Genomic DNA, 22,139 nt, shown 5'->3' with positions numbered 1-22,139 from the left:
GAAATGAAAGTGAAATAGTGAGTGTGAATGGAAGACGATAAAATATAAATATTAAAGCCAATGACCAAACCGGTTGCTTTCTTATGTGGTAGGGTTAGATAGAAGTCCGTAATTCAATAGGAGCCGCCAATATATGGGCTGGCCAATACGATATATGATCTCATCAGCTCAACTGTTGGCTTATATCTAACAGACGTACATTAACACTGAACGTTCCTCGAAGAGAATTCAAGATATTTAAGATAAAATTAACTCCATACAGAACTCATTAAATTATCACTGAACTAGAATTCTCGACACAGACAGCACTACTTTGTTGTAAAAATTCAAACAGAGAATATATAGAATATTAGACATTTTTCATAAGACAGCGCTTGAATTGTATTTTCAATTTATGAAATATTGAACATACGTAATTTTAAATTGGTTCCAAGAATTTTGAATTCCATATTAGAATCATGAGAGCGGAGAAAGACAATGAAGTTGTATAAAATTGTCCAATCAATAAAGCCTTATATTGTATTATACTGCCAATATTGCATTTTATGTTCTCAGTGCAATAACAAAACGTTGGCAGCGAAGCAAGAACAAGGTGAAATGGAAAATTGCTACTGAAATAAGTTTTTGGTGCCTTCTGTGAGCGTCTGTTTTACGTGCATTGAAAACGAAATCTAAAGGTACAATTGCTTAAGTTGATGTTCTAATAAACGATATTTTTTTATTAATTGATGTAAATTTTACGAAGGGAATGTGTTTGCCTTCCATATTTTACAAATATTAGTATTAGGTCTTGGTTTTACACAAACTTCCAACAGTTGTGAGTGGAATACATCATTTTAAAGACAGAAAAGGGCCTCTCGTAGTATTAAATTTTCTTCAACATTCCGATAATTACTATGATTGCTTCTATTCTTTTACTGTTAATAAAGAAAATTTTCTTTTCATGACTTTAAATAATATTCAAAGTAAAAATCAACTTCCCATTATAAAATATACACACGCCGTGTTCAAGTCCTCATTCAAATACCAACATTCCATCACAACTCAAAGAGAATTCGCTTAAATAAAAAGCTTTTAGGCTGCTGCCAAAACTCCCTAACTAATTTCCTCGGCCAGATTACTGCTGGATTAATTACATTAAACAAAGTATCAGGAAACAGCTCAAAATGTATTGGACATGAAGTCACAACTCAAAATTACTCAAATTAGATAGATATTGGTTGCAAAGTAAAGTGGCAAACAATTTTACTAACAATTGAAAACATTTTGTAATCTGGTGATATTTGTACAGCCATTGCATTATTCCTTATAAAATTATATAGATAGCTAGCTATGATACTTCGAGTGTTTCCTAAGATATATGAACTACAGAAAACTGTAATAAACATACACAGTTAAATAAATAGAATTCTGGTTTAATTTAACCGTAACAAGAAACCGTTAATGCAATTAGAAACACCCAGTAAATTATATTCTGATATTCTGTATAAACGCTGAATCCACTAACTCCTGTCTTGCCACACGAATGAAGACAACCGAGCAAAATATATTTCAGCTCTATTTGCGGTGCTTAGGCGACTTTGAATGTTTTATAATAAGGTCTTCGTCTCAGTGGACGCTTTAATATAGCGAGCGATATAGTCCGTTTATATTCTAATTATAAAATGAGGTCTGATAAAAACCTATGAATAATGAAATAGGATGTGATAATATAAATTCAACTTGTCTGTATGTATATTTCTTTCGAATAACATTTTTGATTCAAATAATATGAAAAGCAAAACACGAAAACTTTGTTGTTTTTCACATTGTCATTTTCGTCTAGGTCATTCTGTACGTTAACATGAATGCGACTAAGTAACATATAGATAAAAATTAATTATAAAATTACTCAATCGGAGCTTTCATGTTAATTTCTGTTTTATAATATCTTGTTATGTACTATAGCTTACTGCGTACCAACCTTAGTTCTTAAGCCACGCGCTCGCTGCAGCTGACGTTTCACACAAATACTTGATGTGACATTTTGCTTACGTTCTGTAATCACTTAGCGTATATCAAACGTATAAACGTAAGCGTAGAATAACATCATCATTGCGTTTGAGTTCCACTAACAATATAGACAGGAATATTGTCATATTTGTTACATTTACATTAAAAACTACGTAATTGGTTTATTGTTATTTAGAGAATTATGTCCATGACTGGCTGAAGCATCAAATACATGGACATAGGATGGTATAAAAATATATTACGATTTTACTATATGTTACTCTCAGAGTTATTGATGAATTGAGAACGTACGTGTTCCACATATATGTAAATTAGGTTAATGTTATACTAAACATACTTTTATCGTATTTATTAAACGAATGTCAAATAGTGTGTATTCTGGTTTTATTTACTCTTAAAAGTTAAATCACAATATTAACATGTGGTATTAAATTAGTCAAAATTATATTTGTTCACGTACGTTGTTTGGTAAAAGTGACCAAAATAATATATGTCGAGTAATGCGCTCCAATAATGGCACGTATCATTGAGGCAGTTACATCCCCAGTTTGTATGTCCGTCGGTCACGTATCTTTCTAATGAATCACAAACAGCAGTAGGTGATATAGAAAATATAACTTTATTATCGATAATCAAGTTATATCATGTACATTCATATAAATTAAGTGAAATAAAATACTTGACATGTTTACTTTTAGAATTGTTAAGAGGCTCTGCGAATAAGACGATATTGAATTACTATAAATAAATAGAATTTGAAAGCTTCGGATTTTAACAAAACTATGTAAGGGAAGTGAAGCCAAAGTATTATTTAATGGAATAGTGTTGTTGACTCTGTACACATTGTCAGTTCACAGAAATTTCGACTTAACTCGTTTCCTAATTTACCCGCTGTGAGTGATGTTACTAAGTTGGGTACTTAGTTTGTCCACTGAATTAACAAAAATTTTTACTATAGTAAAATTTAAGTTGTGGTCACGTGTGTTACGTAACCTGACCGCGGTAATCTTGAGAAATTTAGCCAATTATTAGCATATCCTGCAATTACAACAGTTTAAGATAACCCGCATCTTCTCGACTGTGGCAAGCAATATTAGGTCATACGTCATTTGCTAGAGCTAATAATGAGAAGTGACAGGGTAGGACGAGAGTAAAATTGTTCGCATGAGAATCGTTTATGTGAATGTTCTATAAATAAAACCTATCAACTAACGTGATGTGATGGGTCTTTCTTTAAATACATAAACTTTTTAAAACGGCTCCTATGATTAGATAAAACTGCCCTCCTATAAATTTTAAGCAAGAAGTTATTCTATGTCACTGTAAACTTTAAGCAAACACTTTAATTGGTTTTTGAATATAAGTAGTCTACGTATTTTTTTATTTCATTATGATCAAATTGTAATCGAAGCTTGGTATTTGTTAACAGTAAAACCGTCTTTTAGTGAGGAATTTGCAATCGCTATGATTTACGATACTAACGGAATATATCTTATTAATGGGATGGAATGGGTTAGGTGTTATTTATGTCTATGACTGTTTTTACCACATTTAAATAAATAGTTAGAATGTCTACTAGTAGTTAATATATTGCGAGGTATCTAACCCATTAATCTTTTTTTAATTGCAGTATCAGAAAAGCCTTGTAATTCTGAAGAAATGATGAAAAAGTTCTGAGAGAGAAAAATTCTAAATCTCCAAATGAAAAATAAAGGAAGCTCTTCCTCTTTTTATCATCAGCCAACCAGACTCCATACTTTCATTGCATACTTTACTCGATGTCGGAAGAAGCGGTGGCCTCCCTTTCTTATGTACAATTCAAAGATTTGGCACCGTTTTTCTCTACGTTCCTTCCAAATTAAAAATTGGGTGTCTTCTAGGCTAAACTGGATATCACCTACATTTCCACATACCAACAGGTGGTACAACAGTCAAGCACTTTTCAGTCGATGTATAAAAAAAGTAAGATTAAACCAAAGCGATCAAATAATTACAAATTTAGGACGACGTTTAAAGGTAAAAGAATATTTTTTATTGAAAACGGTACTAATTTATTTCAATTAATCATTTATTCTTTGATTTCCAAAGGTCGTTCAGCCGTACTTCAATATCTGATGAAAACCCCCTGTACTATGAGACGAAGGTTCCGATACGTCAGAGCATTAGTCGCAATGCTCTCACGGTTACATTTAGTTTTTAAGCCAGCTCGGCGCCAAAGAGAGTTCTTACAAAAAGTAACGTCTGCGGAATTCATTTCATTTTTCTCGTTCGAACGGTTTTATTGAAAATGGGAATATCGTAATTCTGATATCTTGCAATTTCAAAAGGAACTTCTCCTTTGAAATTTAAGTTCTAATTGGAAATGTATTTTCATTTTCCTTTCAAACTATTATGTGTTTGAAAATATAATAAATATTGAACAGTCTAGGGAAAGATATTATAAAATTTTTCATATTTTTGACTACAGTTATTTGTAGTTATCACTTGGCTAGTACCTGAACCGATATAAACATACCTAAGTGAAATCAAAACATTATAATCTAACAAGGAATAAAAATTCAATTATATAATTTTTTTGGCAATTTAACATTCAAGAGATAGTAAAGTTCCATCGTAAATCGTTCCCCTCGTAAATAAAAAAATATGGAGTGCATTTAAAATTTATGAACATAAATGACATAAAAATTTGGAATTTGCGTAGGCTATCAAAATTGCTGGCTTGGAACTGTTTTGCTAAAAAAAAACATTGCAGATTCTGTGTAAGCTAATTAATGGACGGGTAATATCTAAGGAAAGGGTAAAGTCTGCCACTGTAAAACAAAATAGGACGTTTTTACATTAAACACCGTTATTATTTACATTCATTACAATCTTTCATAGAAAGTTCAAAAGAAACCCTTCAGTTCTAAGATTTGTTAATTAAAAAGAAAAGGTAATAATCGATCTTTGACTGTATTCAGTTTACATTTTGTTCAAATTTTTATCGGCAAAACGTTAATCAAACTACCATTAAAAAGGAAAAATATTATCTGTTTGCTATCATCAAAAAATACATAATTAATAGTTAAAAGTAGTTCTGTATCTCTGTGTTTTGAGTGTTAAGAGAGCCAAAGAAATGGAAGCGTTTATTTTGATTTTTCACTCATTATGTTCGTAGCTTCATTGAAATACAAGTCCTATTGATTACGTGATAATAAAACCCAGATAATTGACATGTTGACATAGATGAGTTTCCCGTGATTTGTCGAGATATTTCAACAGTTCCTGAACTCAATATACATTCAAATAAAATCAAACCTACATTTCCACATAAACATAAAAAGACAAATTCCACGTTTTGTTTCCTATGTCTATACTTCTATAACGGTTTTTGATTACTGTATATTTCAGGCTAATTATTGTTTGTATTACAAAAAGTTTTTTTTAGATATTCGTCTTAATAACTATAAGTACACAGAATGAATGATTAAAAGCAGATACTTACTGCATGATAACATTCAATACAACTATTTAAAGTAGCATTTATATGTTAATACAAATGTTATTCATCAGTTTTCGTATATCAATTATTTTGAAAAAACAAATACGTACAGAATATATTATATAATACATTCCGCTCGAGAGACTCTCCAATTAGTTCAACTTAAAATATTCCATAAATAATGTTATGAAAACGGTGAATAGAAGTTATTAATCCGTATTGAATACTAAACTTTGTTGGCGGTTTCTCTTGCATTGAGTTTGTTGGCATTCAACATTAATAATATGATTTTAACTTAGGTCAGATAAACTTATTTGTTTACTTGTGAGTTAGGGACTACAAATACATTAAAACGCCCAATACTTAACAAAAGATTAGAGTGTCAAGTGATGTTTTCTCTGAGTATATTATAGTGATTTAATATGACTTCAATGTAAATATTGAAAATCAATCTTGACAAATCTAATAAGAGTTATTATGGGTTTTACAGCGATCCTAAAGCTAGTTTCGTTCGGGTTTCACTCTGTAGGTGTATAATGATTTACTGTTTTGCAATCTCATAACATCCAATATTAAAAGGCTGTATAAATGTGAATGGACCGTTACCAACAAAAACGTAGGTGATTTTTTTCTCATACTGTTAATAAATATATAGTTTTAAGTTCTTGTTTTATTCACATATTCTTGAATGAAAATTTACGAGTAGTATTCATTTATAGCGTTAAGTATAAATTGTCAGATTCATTATTTATATCGATTAAGTATTTACTTCATTTCTAAAAAATTAAAGGTATTGTGTGACTGAAGATAATTTATAGGTTATATTAAAAACTACAAAGATATGAAAAAAAAGCAAATAAAAATATGTTTAGTCAATTGCTCGGTTTAGTATGTGCATTGTAAAATTTACTTCTGTACATTTTTTTATGTCATCCGACACCGGCTCCAGGACGAATGATGCAACAAACGAAATCGCTGTTGCAAAAGAATTATTTCATCTTTTTTCATACTTTATAATCGGACGAAATGAGAATAAAGAGTCACAATGTACCCTCTATAAAGAGACGTTCAGAGCAGACAAAATTTAATGCTGTAACTTGACTCTAGCTGTAAACCCCTCAGGTTATGATTATGACATTTATAATAGGTAAGGTTGGTACAGAGCGTCGTTTGAGTAGAGACAGCCCGTCGCCCGACTATCACTTGCACATTTTAATACTATTGTTTAAGTCCAACCGGCTATGAGACTTTAAAAGCTCTTGTGTGTTAGCCCTGTGTGAAGCTATTTTATACACAGCTTGTTAATTATGCAACATTTGATAACCATTTTTATATTCTGTAAATAAAATGATGATAACTTAGCAGTAATAAAATAAAAATTTGGACTGCTTTTATGTTTATGAACGGATTCTCTTATTTAATTCAAACCGAAATTAGAGGTTTTTCTTTCTAAAGTTATATAATCACGAAAACTATAGGAAATCTCTTGCGATTTCATATTTTATCTAGTTAATAATAGAGAAAGCTGTTGAAATAAAAATCTTTTTTTTAACTTGTGAATAAAATTCAAACGCAAGCGAAGCCACGGGTTAAATCTAGTTCCGTGTATTATCTATCTAAGCCGGAGTCCCTGGTAATACCCTCCCATCTTCCGTGTTTACGCCACTCTATATTTCATTTTCTCCTATTTCTGTAACATAATGATCCCCTGTGCTCCTGATAAGTGATAACCAGTCTCCGGAAAGCGTAAATGAATATCGATTTTATGAAAAATTTATTTTCCCTCTTGCAGTTATACATTACACCGTTCTTTGTTAAAGATTATTTATCGACAAAACTTGCTTTAGTTGTAATGGCCCTGGCTGTTGTGATTAATACTATAAATTTGTTTCCGAGAACATTTAGATCTATTTACATTCAATAAAAATCCCGGCCTTTAATAGATAAAGTAAAAATAGTAATTGAAATACTGACCATTATTTAAACATCTCAGTTGAATACAAATGCGATGATAAAATTGTGTTTTTAAGGGTTTCAAGAATTCTCCCTTAACGTGTCGTAAAAATAGTACGCGGGAGTAAAATGGTTCAACAAAAAAACGTACAAAATAAAGGAGAAACTTCAAATCGAAAATTTTACTTAAGATTTTTTTTTTCTCTATATTTTAAATTTAAATATACCCATAACAGAACTAGGCTACTAGAATGCGGTACTGTAAAGTATAAATGAGTGTTTGAAAAAATTTCAGGCCATAACAAAACTTTAGCAAATACAGTTTTTTTTTTTCAGTTCATTTAGTGAAGGGCGTAACTACATCGTTTTTATAGGAGTTGAGAACATTCGAGTTAAGCTTAACTTTACCGAATAATATTAGAAGGTATTTCAAGAAATGTTAAAAGAAAATTAAATTATCATACTTATTTTAAATTTCATAGATGTATATAATAAAATATATTAGTGTTTGTTATAAAATATTCCAGTCAAAAGAAATCATGAAGCTGATTAAAGGATACAAATAAAATTGTCTCTCTTCAGACGAGAACCTTACTTGTGGACAAAAATTCAGTTTGGAGACATATTGTGCCATTTCCATAACCGCATCCCCTCATAAAAGAAAACATCTTTCGCTATTGTTCGAAGCAATGGGACCATTCGGAAAGGGCACAAATTATATCAACATTGATACTTACCTTTTGTTCCGAGCGCAATTTTCTTGATACTTGACGTATAAGGTTCTTTTATATAATAGGTAATATACGTGAAATATATTTTGTATCACGAACACACTTTGCATTTGACAGCATGGAAACGCGTCAAGAAGATATAAAATGTTATTCAGATGCACACTCCATTGTTCAATAATGGAGCAACAGAAATGGACTATTGATATAAAGTTATATAGAGAAGAATCGAGAAAGCTCTGGAAGTAGGGAAAGGCACTTTACTTCGACGATACTCAAAGGAAATAATTACAATTCAATTGCATGAAACAACAGAGTCTGTAAATAATATACTTTTAGATGATTCTTTAGCCTCGAGATAATAGCGATGTCGGACAGCGGTTATAATAAAGCTCGCTCGTTATATCTTGAACTATACTTACTGAGGGAGTTGTAGTGGAGTGTGTATCTTAGTTTATAAGACTATGTTATGCTAAACTTCCTACGGGTACATCGTTACACAAATCAGAAGGATGAAGATGCAATCAGGCTCTTTGAATAGTAAGGAACAGATTTTGTTCAAAACCAATTATAACATCTCAGTCGTGTTATAAATATAAATGTTAGTTACTATATGAATGTTAGTTCTTTTAAAACAAAAAAATAATGTTATTATTGATTTTAAACTTTATACTTGCACAATTTAGGAATAAACTGCTCTCAATCTTTTCTATTTAATGATTTAGAGTTCAGTTATTTATATTTCCAAAACTCGTTGGTCGTCGATGGTCACATTTGTTTATTTTTGTAATTTTCAAAACTCTCTTTTATAATACTAAAAACATTAATCGTATAGGCTACACGCTACAAATGTGATTTCCACTGAAACTATACGGACCAAACCACAATACTACTTTACAAGACCAAAACGTTGATTCAATTAATGTAAGGAAATATTTTAAAGTCGCTTTATAAATTTCCTTTCTAAATAACTTATTATCATACATTTAAAAGTATCTACAAACTCCAACACACTGAATTTCGTAAGGTTGACCCAATTGCAATGTGCTCGATTGTTCAGCATTCGATTAGGTCACTGACTCGACGGACGGACAAGTGGAAAAGGGTTCCGCATTAATCAGGATTCTGATGAAGAGGACTTGTAGATCAATGTGTCCGTGTAAAAAGGATGTTCGTTCTTTACAAGTGTGAGTGATTGACGCTATAAACAATTTAGCGCATATCATTTTATTACGCTTTGTATTAATTTATTACGTAGCTGCTTTATTCGTATATGGTCAGCTTGTTATAAATTCCATACATTATTCTGATGAGCTTGAATTATGTGATTCTACCAGTAATATGATGTTTTTAACTTTGGAATGTATAGGAAGTTTCAAATGGACATGAGCCTTTATCATAAAAATAACAAATGTAATTATTTCAGAAAACTCCTGTCAACGCCCTTGAAAAAGCCTACGGTAGTCGTTAGCGAGGACCGAGTATGAATTATTCATTTACACTCATACAATCCTATTCTGGTTATAAAACTTCTGTGTGAGAATATTTTCAAAATTTTCACAAATGGTTCTACTCAATTCTAAATTTATGCTCATTAACTGTTGAATTCATCGGATTGGACGTAAAATTATGTAAATAACGCTTAGAATGTGTAATGTGTCTAAATAAAGAAAAAACCGATAAACGTCACACACAATTTAACGTCAAATACGTGTTATATTCCGTCAACAAAGCCGGAATAATCCCTCCCTGAGACAATGGTCTGTGGATTAAATATTTTTCATTCTCCCACTATGACGTCATCGTGTGATTTACACAGTTTGTTTTTTCGCTACAGTCTGTTGTAATATGGAGGGATTATGAGGGTTTGAATTTTATCAACGGGAACTTTTCGTTTTATTTCGTATGAATATTTATAAAACCGCCTTCAGCGCTGGTGTTATCAATTCTATTAATTTCGATAAAGTATGTTATCAAACTTTTTGTTCAGAATATACTCGTAAATAAGCCCTTTTAGTCTTTCAATTCAATTAATTTGTTTATTTAATTGTTACCTCAATGGAATGTGATTAAAAATGCCCTGTGTAAAGGAATTTCTAATACAATTTTATTCTATACAAATAATAACATGAATGTAAAACAACGAAATTAAAATTTTATTTTAATTTTCTTGTTAATGAAAAGTTTTCTTCAACATATTTTGTAATTCAGTGTTAATAAATATTTTTTTTTGCAGTAAATGTTTTGCGATGGCACGCACGTTCACAATCCCTATAACTTCAATTACCGAGGGAAGGTAGATTATTCTAAATTTTATTTCAGAGAGTCATGACTCGAATGTATAATCCAACGAATATTTATACAAATTAAAAGAATATAACATATAATTATAATTGTATATGATTATGTAATCAATTTAATTAAATTACCCGCATGTATCCGAACAAGGAATTCGAATTATTCCAGCATCTGAAAATTAATTTATACATATAATTTTATAAATATTTGTAGATAAACAACTCTATATTGATTTTCAATGTGAAATCAGAATATAGCAAACAATAAATCAATTAATTGTGCCTGAACGTGTCCATTTGCAAGTTGTTCCGCGCACTCTTAGTAATTTGAATTATGTCACAACAGACTGCGTGAATCAAGTTAAATAAAATGTATTATTACCCGCTATAGCCTTCATCCCAATACGCATGCAAAATAATCAGTAATAAATGAAAGTAAAGTAAAATCTTTACCATCAACTTGTATTAAAAAAAATACCATGCTTTTTGAATATTTCCATATTTTGATATAAATGTAGAGTTACAGAATGTTTTTAGATACTTCCCTTTAGTCAATTTTTTTTTATATCAAACGTTAAAGAAATTTAAAAAATAAATTTATTGAATTAATTTATACCACTGATATTAAAATATAAAAGCAAAAGTACGTTCATGTTCTGTCATCCAAAATAACTGAACTGATTACGATGTAATGGTTCAGATTGGTAGCGGAATTTCCAGAGAGAAACATAACAACTTGTTTTAAGAAATCTATTGGATGCCACGTGAAGTTTTTCATAAAAACTTGTTTACAATATATATACGTTAAGTGGTAAACACTCAGCTCTTATAAGATTTCTATCTAGACAGAAGAGTCAAATGCGAGCTTATTGTGAAAGCTGAACCTTGCAGCTGATATGTAATTAATCAAGCGGCTAAGTCGAATAGCCAGCCTCGTCCGTAGAAACGGATAATCCGGCTTCAATATGTTATCTTACGAATAAAGGAAATTACTTTTGAAATGCAGGACGATTTCATCTCATTTACAAAAAAACTTCCTCCGGATTATTGAGTTTATACGGAAGGTTATTTAAATTTAAATGACATTGTGTCGTCTATATAAAAGTAGGTAATGCTGTGAAATGATCTTGGGATGCATGTATATGTATATTTGTTTATAAGTTAGCAATGAATTTAATTTTTAAATACAGTTTCAGTATGAGATCTAATTCTTTGTGAAATGTTAACGAACCTCTTTGAAGTTTTTTATTTGACTGTCTGTTTGATTAAGAAATTATCGGTTTATTATTACAGCGGTATAACAGTGGTCAAGTAATTTAAGTTAAGTTTTGCTATATATTAACTTTGGTAGTTAGAAAAAAAAAACTAGTTTTATTTGTATACGAAATATGTTATGAGATTTTTCATTTTATTAAATTTTCTTTCACTAATTCTGTTAAGGAATGTAAAATTAAGAATCCTTCTTAATGTAAATAAAATAAAGGTTGATATTTATACGTTTTTTTTTAACGTAGCTACAAATTTCTTGAAGTTTTTTTCCATAAGTAAAGGAAAAATAAAAATTGATATAAGTAAAGGAAAAAAAGATATGAGACTGTGGGAGAGAAAAATGTAGAATTCGTAAAAATTTCATTAGTTATAAGACGAAATGAAGACTACCAGTTGTTACTTAAAATAAGAAGTTTTAAGTACATCAGCTTATATAAAAAATAAATGGAACAACTGTGTGTAATATACTGAAGGAGAGCAAGAAATAAAATCACACGTTTGAGTGAAATTACGCAAAAAGCTGAGCGAGGAAAAGTAAATTTTAACCACATGGTGTGGGGAGGGGGGACTTAAAGAAATTCTCAAAGTTCTATAAAGACATTTTGTTGTCAGCAGAGGGTGATGTCTTTGAGTATGAGGAACAAAAATCAAACGACAAAAAAGACTCAGCAAAGACACAAAACGGTTTCTGTGAATAATTCAGAGGTCCAAATAAAATTTTGTTCTGCTTTAATAAACAAACTGTATATCTTATATTTTTTTTGTAAATGAAACTAATTTTAATATATTTTTAATCAAACACTACCCTCAATACTTTGTTGCACAAACAGCATAATGGCGTGGCAGTGATTGATTTCTCTGTCAAGTTGTCGAACCGACACAATAATCAATCAGCCTCACTTGTTTTATTTTAGATCATTTACCTATTAAGTGTTACACGATTCGTATCGTAATGGACGTAAATTTACACCCATAAACACATATACATTGTATGTAATCGAAATAATACCTTTATAATCTAGTTTGGAATGGAATTAAAAAAGCGTTTTGAGTTCAATTTATTCCGGTTTAATTGTTGGAACATTGATTATTTTGATTCTTGTATTTGTAAAACTTTTTTTATTAGTTAACTCCAGAGAATTGAAATGAATAATTTTGTATGATAATAGTCGTGTTTTCTGTTCCGCTTTACTGAAAAATCCTTTGATTAATTGAAGGTTATTTGTATTTATATACTTAGTTATATCTAAATATAAAACAAAAGGTACGCTAGAGTTCAATCGACTATAGACAATCGCGCAATCGATTTGAAAACTAAACCCTTCGTATTTATTTGAAATCTGCAGTGAATATATCACTAGGAGGATTGGGAAAGGAAGGGCCGGCGTCAGAGATTGATGTATAAGGACCATGTCGACGTCTCAGAGTAATATATCAAATGGCATCAATCGTGTTCCTTGGCACTTGCGTCTGATTTCAGTTTGATCTCTTTGTTACACAAGAACATTGTTCAGATCAAGTGTCATTTAAGAAAATGAATCTGAAACTCGAACGGTATCAGTTGTACTACAAGTACTGTTAGTTTTGTTTTGTTTTTGCTCGTACCGTACATGTTCGTATGAAACACTTAATGGATATTAAAGTGAAAGTAATGTTTTAATACAGTTACATAACAAGGTCGTGCTATACTTGAGCAGCGATGCGGATCATTATTCCTGCATACAGATGGTCCACGTTTGTTTGTTATAGTGAATTATATATTAAAATTTTTGCTTTTAAAAAGAATGTTTGAATTATAATATAAATTTGAAAATGTGTAAAGAAAATTTCAATGACAATAGAGGGATTCCAATTTGAAACTTCCGAATATCTGGAACGCGATTACTTTAAAGAAAATTTAATACTTTATTATAATTTTGTATTAAAATTTATTTGAAAAAAGAATGTATATATATACATATACTGAAGATAATAAGATATAAATCCTTAAGATAAGATTTAAATCCTTAAGATAAGATATAATCCTTAAGATAAGATTTAAATCCTTCACACGTGTTATGACCGCTCATGAAAGTATCCGCAAAGTCGAAAGAACACTCGAAATACGACTACAAAATTTTTACAAGAATTTGAAACTTGACTCAAGGAGCATTACCGTATATAAGACTGTAAAACGTCTTATCTTAATTTTCACGTCATGGCAGGTTTGAGGCATTTTAATTTAACTTACACGTAAAAACTTCGCTCATACGTTAAATATAATTTAAATGTTATAAAAACCGGCCCAGTAAATAAGAGGATGACGTATAAGTAATGTTTGTAATCCTTTATAATACCATTGTTATGTCATTATATGCATGAACTAAAAATATAAACGGGGTTAAAATTTGGCGAGCATTCGCTTGTTTGCTGTGCCATAAAAATATGAATGAAGAGTAAAAGTAAGTCAAGGATCACCTTTCAGCTAAACAAACTCATAAAATATAATGAGCTAACATCAACCTCAATAAATATAAAGACGCGTCCTTATGAAGTAGAAAGTTCGTGTATTATTTTCAAAGTGTTTACTCCTGGTTGATCATATCTTCAAACAAATAGAAAACATTTATTTAAATCAATACACTTTGCTGAAAATATGTTGTAAAATTTCAACATATTGTAGGCCAGTAATGAAGTCTGCTTGTGGCAATCTCATACCGTATTTAAGTAGGAAACGCTAACATACGCCTTGGGTAAGCAAATATCTGTGAGAAGACTATCTTTAACCACAAATAAGGAGTATCTGCGGACCTGTTTGAATTAAATTGCAGAATCTAACTACTTCATATTTTACTTTGTATAACTAGATATCTCTATGTTATGTCGTAGCTGATATAAGCCAAGTTTAATCGTATTTATGTATTTCTCAGATTCTCATAGAAATGTATGAAATTTATTACCATAATCTGATTTCATAGTCGAAGTTAGTAAATTAATGCTATTTGATAAAATGATATATTGATTGATGATTTTTACTATACATTCTTAATATTTATTATTATTATTATTATTTAATGTCATTTTTTATTACAAGTTATTTTGTAAGCAATATCTTCGATGAATATATTAATTTATATACATATAGGGACGAACTATTGAAGTGAAGAACAGGAATATGTAAACTCTAAGCTGGTTAGGAACTAAACTGGTTACTGGAAACTATCCGAAGATCTACAAAGAACTGAACGCTAGAACGAACAGTAATGCGATTGAGGAACAAATACAGTTAACAGCATCTCTTAGAATTTTAAACGAAGGAACTTAGGTGTTCTGTCTGAGAGACTCTCTGAAATCAACACTTTGTATGTTAAAAAACGTACTCACATAGCCCCAAATGATAAACCATAGAATCAGCACTACGTGAACATATGATTTTAAACTCTACCGCACAGCAATTAAAGTATAAAATTATTTAATATACAAAATTTAACTATAAATTATGATAGTTCATTTAATTATGGGAAGCCTTTAATGAAGCCCTAGATGAAAGGGGAGTGCAATTGACTCACGCACTTGATGCAACAACTTACTAAACTTGGAGAAAAAATTTTGTTTATACATAATGTATATAAAATTACGTCGTTAGTAAAATGTTTTTATTTTCATCACAGGAGTCTACAAATAATATAATGATTAATAGATTTATTGACAAATTAAAAATGAAAAAACTATTTTTGAATTCCAATCGTTGTATGGCTGAAATTTGATATTAAGATTCTTACTGAACTATAGGTTTGATAATTAAGTAAATTTATTAGTTTCATTATAATATTATAACATTTGGACTAAACTTATCATTTTTACGTATATGATTAAAACGTTATTGTCTCGTGTATTTGTGTACATTCATGAAAGAAAATAATATATATATGTTTTCATAGAAATTTTAATTGCATCCAAAATCAGACTAATCCGTATACATGTTTTACTTAAAAATCTGTATAATAGTTTTCGTTTAACGTGTTAATATCTCCTCCAGTCGCTGGTTTAGTCCGGAGTATTATAGCATACGTTTTACCGTACGGTTTAACTGGGAGTAACCTTGGCAGCGACCGCCGCTGTGCCCTTGAACCACGATTACAATGAGCCTTGCGAGCTTTAACGTTTCCGTATTACTGATTTCCAAGTAGAAATAGTCTAAGGATTACAACTACAGACGAAAGATGAAAAAAGTAGTTGTCAAGTTGCATACAATCGATTAAAATCGATATTTTCTTGCTTTGAAATGTTCTACTTCAAATGACTTAGCAATCAAATCAGAAACTTGTTACATGATTCATGTCATACTAAATCAACTCTTGCCCTATTTAGTATATTTAAATCGTTACTTTGAAACAAATGTTGTAATCATAAAAATATAAGCTACCATTTAATTTTCGAGAGCGAACTGGGACCACAAATTACACGGCGTTTAAATCTGAACTCAGATAATACGCGGTAAATCGAGGGAAATAAATTACGTCTTAATAATATGTGATTTGGACTTAGAATGGCGACCAAAGAAAAAAATTAAAAGATAATATGCAAAACTAATGTAAAATTTACATAAAATCAAGAATTATTTGGTAAAATTTAACGTATTGATTAACTGACGTCGCAAATGCAGATATTTCTAGACTTAGTACCTATAGTGTGGAAGCACGCAACGCTGCGTGACTCGACTAGCTTTTACTCCACCATTAAGTTTGGCATCGTAAATGTTTTACGTGTTTAAATAATCCGGCTGAAAATCGTAAGCTAAATTATAATAAGATAAAACATGACTCAGTATACATTGATTGACCTGTGACGAACTTTCTTATATTATTGACAATTCTTTTTTTATCTCTAATTCTTAAAAAATTAAGCAATGGCAATCTACAATATACAATTTTCTCTCAAACCAAACCATGCAGCAGTAAGTTGATTAAAATTTTTTGTATTTCGAATAATAACAACCGTAAGACTGCAATTCTCTGTAAAATTATACTCGTAAATGACGTCATAAATTATCATTTGTGCCGAAAATCTTTAAACAAAACGACAACAAAGTGCATAAAATGTTAAATGAGAAAAAGTAATACGGCGAAAACATTTGGCTTATTCATTAAATTTACGAGTTCTAGCAAATTTCGTGAGACGGGACATAAGCTTGCCGGGAGTTTGAAGTTTCGTTGTCGGGACTTAAAGTAATAAATGATGCAGATGCGGCAACCAGAACGTTGTAGATTGTACCTAATTGCTCTACTCCAAACCTGCAATTGATATTAAGCAAGATATAGTACGTAACAAATCGAGGCAGCCAATAAAATAAACCTACAAATGCAAATAATAAATGTTTTGTATAAAAAAGTCTGCTAGCCTACGAGTTGACAATAAATTATTCTATGTCACTCTCATCTCAGTTTTAAAAGCTTTTATACGGTTGTTGATTTCGGGTAAACACGTTAAAATAAACGTATAAAGATATTCATTGATACAGAATAATTAAACGAAATGCCTTCCTAAATTTCATAAATATTTATCAGAAAACCGTCTAGGAGTTTGAATATTGACTTTTATGTGTAATATTTATCTCGCGACATGCGTAACGTTTATGATTTATGTGCATAAATTATGGCTACCTACTGTGAAATTATATATAACTAGCTGTTTCTCCGCGTGTATATCGATAATAGCACCATAATATTTTCTATATTCTTCTCCATACTTCTGTCTACCCAAACATACAAGTATATAAGAATAGTTTAAAAAGTTTAATTGCAAGTCATTTTACCAAGAAACAAGCAAAGTTACTTTCTCAATTCTGAGTATAATTTTAAAATAAATATCCTTTCTCTGTATAAAAGACTGTGAAGTAAAAATACTGTTATAATCATATTTTTCATCTAACGATATATCATATTGAAATTCCAATTCCATAAATCCTTTAAAAAACAAATTAGAATTTAAATAGAGATTGTTCTCAACCGTCCGCAGTGATCATAAATTATGTTGTATTAATGTGTTCGGGATCTGTCTCACTGTTTCTAGCTAGGGTTTTATGTTCTCGCTCCAATTCCATACGAGTGTAGTTTGATTTTATTAAACATCTCTACGTATAATAAATGTGAAAGATGAAATTAGTTATATTTATAATTAACTTGTATATGATAATATGCCTATCAGCATAGGATATTAAGATTAGCATGTTAAGATTTTATTTACGGATCACTAGGATTGGGAACGTCGTTGTTTGATTGTTGATATAACGTTAATTTTAACAAATTATTATCACATAATTTTTGTATTCCCAAAAGATTTCATCGTCATTAAAATTCTTCATGAATACTATATTTTTTAATTAAATAATTCTGTTCTCCCAAAATAATAATTAGAAAAGAATCACATTGGTTTAGTTTTTCGACACATACAACTTGTATCTTTTTCATAAGGGTTATTACTTTTTATGTGATCCGCTAACACCATGGCAGGTGTGACGAGGGTCGGTTGTTCAGATTTATGAGGCATTCGGATATGTTCCGATTATAACGTCAATTATATTTAAATGTTTTCTTGTATTCCTATTAGTTCAATTATATAGACATTAAATCTGTAGTAATTGTAATGGCTTACATAAATTATTGGACCAAAATCAATCTGTTAGGTATGATCCAGAAAGGGTCTATGTAAACGTTATGTTCGGAAGTTCATAGCGCAAACAAGTCACATCTATTGTGAAGTAGGATAAAGTTTGGAGGTTGTAGGATTTCGGAAACTTCGAGAATATTGAAGAGACACTTAACTTTCCCTAACAACTTGTCGGATTCAAGGACATCGACATTACATTTGGGTACGAGTATATTATTTACGCATCAGGACCGCAGGGCGAAATCATTCCAGAATGTTCGGAGACTTTTAATACCAGAGCGTCTTAATAAAGTGGGTTAAAAGTTATATTAGTTTGTAAACACATATAGAAGTTACATGTGTAGAGAACGGCTCTGAATTCGTCTCTTGAGGGAAACTTAACTCATTTACTTTAAAACGACTCTTGAAGCTTCTTGAGATTTAATTACTTCTACGTGAACTGAACCCACATTTAATACATTTGGCAGAAGAGACAAAGTAAAAAAATCTATTTTGTGTTAATTAAGATAAAATTTCAACTTAAACGGGTTCGCTCTAGTATTTGCAATTTACTCTTAAGAATTTTATAAATGTTTCCTTGAAAGAAAACTATTTCTGACTCAGTTGTGAATTTCGACGTGTATTGCGTTTAGAAAAATTGCTTCCGGCTGGTATCACGAGATGCAAAATTGCAAGTCTGTATTTATAAGAATCAGACCATTTGTATTCCAAGACGAAACAGAAGCAGACGTTGTTCATATAAGCATATAACGAAGGAAGGAATGTTGTTGACAATACCAAAGTTCATTTCGCATTCGTGTGACGAGTACGCAATTTTGCTTTCCGAAGCGTAATTTGAAATTTAAGCTATGCGGTCGCGGTAATATATTAAAATTCTCCACTAAATTTAAAGCGCACTCAACGCTTTTTATTGCTTACTCTTGAAGATAATTCAAATTCTTCTAATATTTCCAACTGACTAACAACTCTGTTGCTTAAACTCCGTATTTTAGGAAATTCGAAGCATACAACTCCGAAGGATTTGCAATCTGATTAAATTTCAGCAATCGTTTAACTTTAAAGGAGATTTTGTAATCACATGATGCGAGTATTGCGTATCATTTGAAAATTCGATTCGAAATACTTGTACAGATTAGTAAAGAGATATAAGAATAATGTTTTTTTTTATATTATAAAACATAAATAATATATATATTCTGATACAGAATTTGGTTCCGTTAATATAAGTTCATATTAAAAAGAAACTCGAAGCGAGCGAGCAACGGCCAAGACAAATTTCTCCTGAGGGTATTACGCTGCACTCTTCGCGATTTTGCGGTAGTGAAAACAAACGCTAAAAGCGACTTCCGGACAACAATACTCTGATAAAATCTTCTATATACTGTGTTGTCTGGATTTAATAAATAAAACTTAACTATCGATTTTTATTAATGTGTGAAGTTGTCGTAAAGATTTCAATCAACTTCACAGTGTTAAATTGTTGATTAAACATAAATGAATATTAAAAAGCTATAACATCTCAAACATTATAGCGATTCACAAATAACAACATTATTTATACGGAACGATAGCATTCATTGCGTTCAAGAATATCATAAAATGTTAGCTCCGTGTTTCGTCACAATGCCATTTCATTTGCAATTCAAAGAGCATTAAACGGTCAAGTAGGAATTGGAATAAATAAATCAGATTTTAATGGACTGCATGAAATAAAAATGACTCTAAGACATCTTCCGTTGTATAGCATTGATAAATGTAGTAATCGTCTTTTACTTTAACATAGCATATGTAAATAATTACTTTTTATTACCATGTACAATAAATATTGATTATTCTAAATATTCAAGGATCTAACTTATGTCAATTTTGTATAGTAATTTGATCTTGTCAATTTGTATTGTACATGTATTGGTTGAAACTTAGGTTATTCATTGAAAAATGTTTTATTCAGTTCAATTCTTTACTTCACATCCGCAAGCAGTGGCACGAGTGGCTTATGTTTATATTATCGTGAAAAAAAAATTATTCCATCTTTGATAATTATTTATTTAGGTTCAGTTTCTTTAAACTACACAAAGAATATCTCAATGTAACTTGATAAAAGTGTACGTAATTAGTGTTAACAGAAGGTTCCTGGCTAGTTCCCAGGCGACGAACCGAAACCGATTTCAATTGTGGGCTATACATATTTATATACAGTTTTTTTCCTTTTAATGGTTTGGAAAGCTTTTATTATTAAAGAAGCTTGTTAATATAATTTAAGAGCGTTTATTAGAAACTGTGCTTGTTGAGCGACAGATTCGGAATGTGAATTGCTTATTATGATATGACTCGAACTTATCCTTGCAAAGATTTGAACGTTGTTCATATGAGTAGTTTAATAGCTCAACGTTATGATCGGTGTACATTATTAAGCCATGCATTCATTTATTCTGCATGATCTTACACACAGACACACACACACACACACACAGACAAGACGCAGGTATGATGTAAACGTCTGTAAAAAAAAATCCCAACGAAAGTGACTTAATCATAAATAAATAATATTTATTGATTTAATATAAATTGCAAAAAAAAAATTAATAAAATAATTTGTTATTGAAATAGATGTCAAGCAAATTTAATATTTCATAACATTCTATAGATTTGTTGGTCGTAAGCTATGAACAGACCGTAAAATATCTGCAGCCCTAGCAATGACTTCATTGTAATGTTTCTCACGTGCGGCGCCTTTGTACGGCGATCGACATAGAGTTTTGATACATTGTATACGAGACGCCTTAAATCCCACAATCAGAATGTGTATTTGATTTACTAAAAACATTCTTGAAATAATAAAATCGATAGCCTCAATAGTGGAAATAGTTTAAAAACTAAGGGTGACAGCAAACGAAAAGCATTAGGACTCCCAAGTCTGCGAGTGTCTAAAGTTGATATCGTTTAGCTGCATTTTGGCCTCAAGCTTATCGGAAGATTATAGTCAATATCGCTCTGAAAGAAAGATTTGGATGTGAGTCACGTGCTGGAGTGGTTTCCATTTGATTCTGATGATTCTTATAGAAATCTTTGTCGTGTCCCAAGTACCAGTTGGCAGTTACTTAAGATGGAGTAAAAGGAGCATACTAGCTGTGATAGATAAAAATTGTAGCGTTCTTAAACGTAACACCTTGATGAATTTGTCATTCTTTATCATTTATATTAATTTTTATCAAATACAACAATATTGCTTGAAACGTTAAAACTTAAAATCACTTTTTGGTACTACATTGTGCGATAGTCAAGCATGCACATTATATAATTGTTTGCAATAAAATTTATGATTAATATGTTTTCTTTGAACCATAAAATTGTAGCTTATATATTAGACTACTTAACTTTATAATTAAATTTATTGCTATGTCATTTGACTTTGTCAAAACATCCAAAAATCAGAAGCGAAGTTGTTAAAAACAGCCCATTAAAAATAATATCATGGTACGTATATTACGTTATCAAAATTTATACATAAAAGCTTCCAGTTTTGTACAACAAATTTCAATTTGAAATTATTGGAATCGTCTACCATTTATAACCAGGTTGCATGGGGAATTAAAATTTAGGGGGCGGCAACCACCCCGCTATTAGGGCCACGTATAAAAATACTATAAATTTGATTAAATTGGCTACAAGCACTATATTATATGATGGTGTATAATAAAAACTATAGGTATGAAGTTATAGATGAAATAATATAGTTAAGAAGAATAT

At 30.5% G+C, this 22,139-nt stretch overlaps 1 protein-coding gene across 3 annotated transcripts in view; it reads right to left on the bottom strand.

Moving 5' to 3' along the window:
- Nucleotides 1–22,139, bottom strand: part of LOC116765803 (protocadherin-like wing polarity protein stan) — a 93,872-nt gene that overhangs the window by 42,332 nt on the left and 29,401 nt on the right. The gene's annotated exons all lie outside the window — the stretch shown is intronic.

The sequence above is a fragment of the Danaus plexippus genome, chromosome 11 (assembly GCF_018135715.1).
Source record: "Danaus plexippus chromosome 11, MEX_DaPlex, whole genome shotgun sequence".
Taxonomy (NCBI): Eukaryota; Metazoa; Arthropoda; class Insecta; order Lepidoptera; family Nymphalidae; genus Danaus; species Danaus plexippus.
Note: the sequence above shows the minus strand (reverse complement) of the source record. Positions and strands in the feature narration are given on the sequence as shown.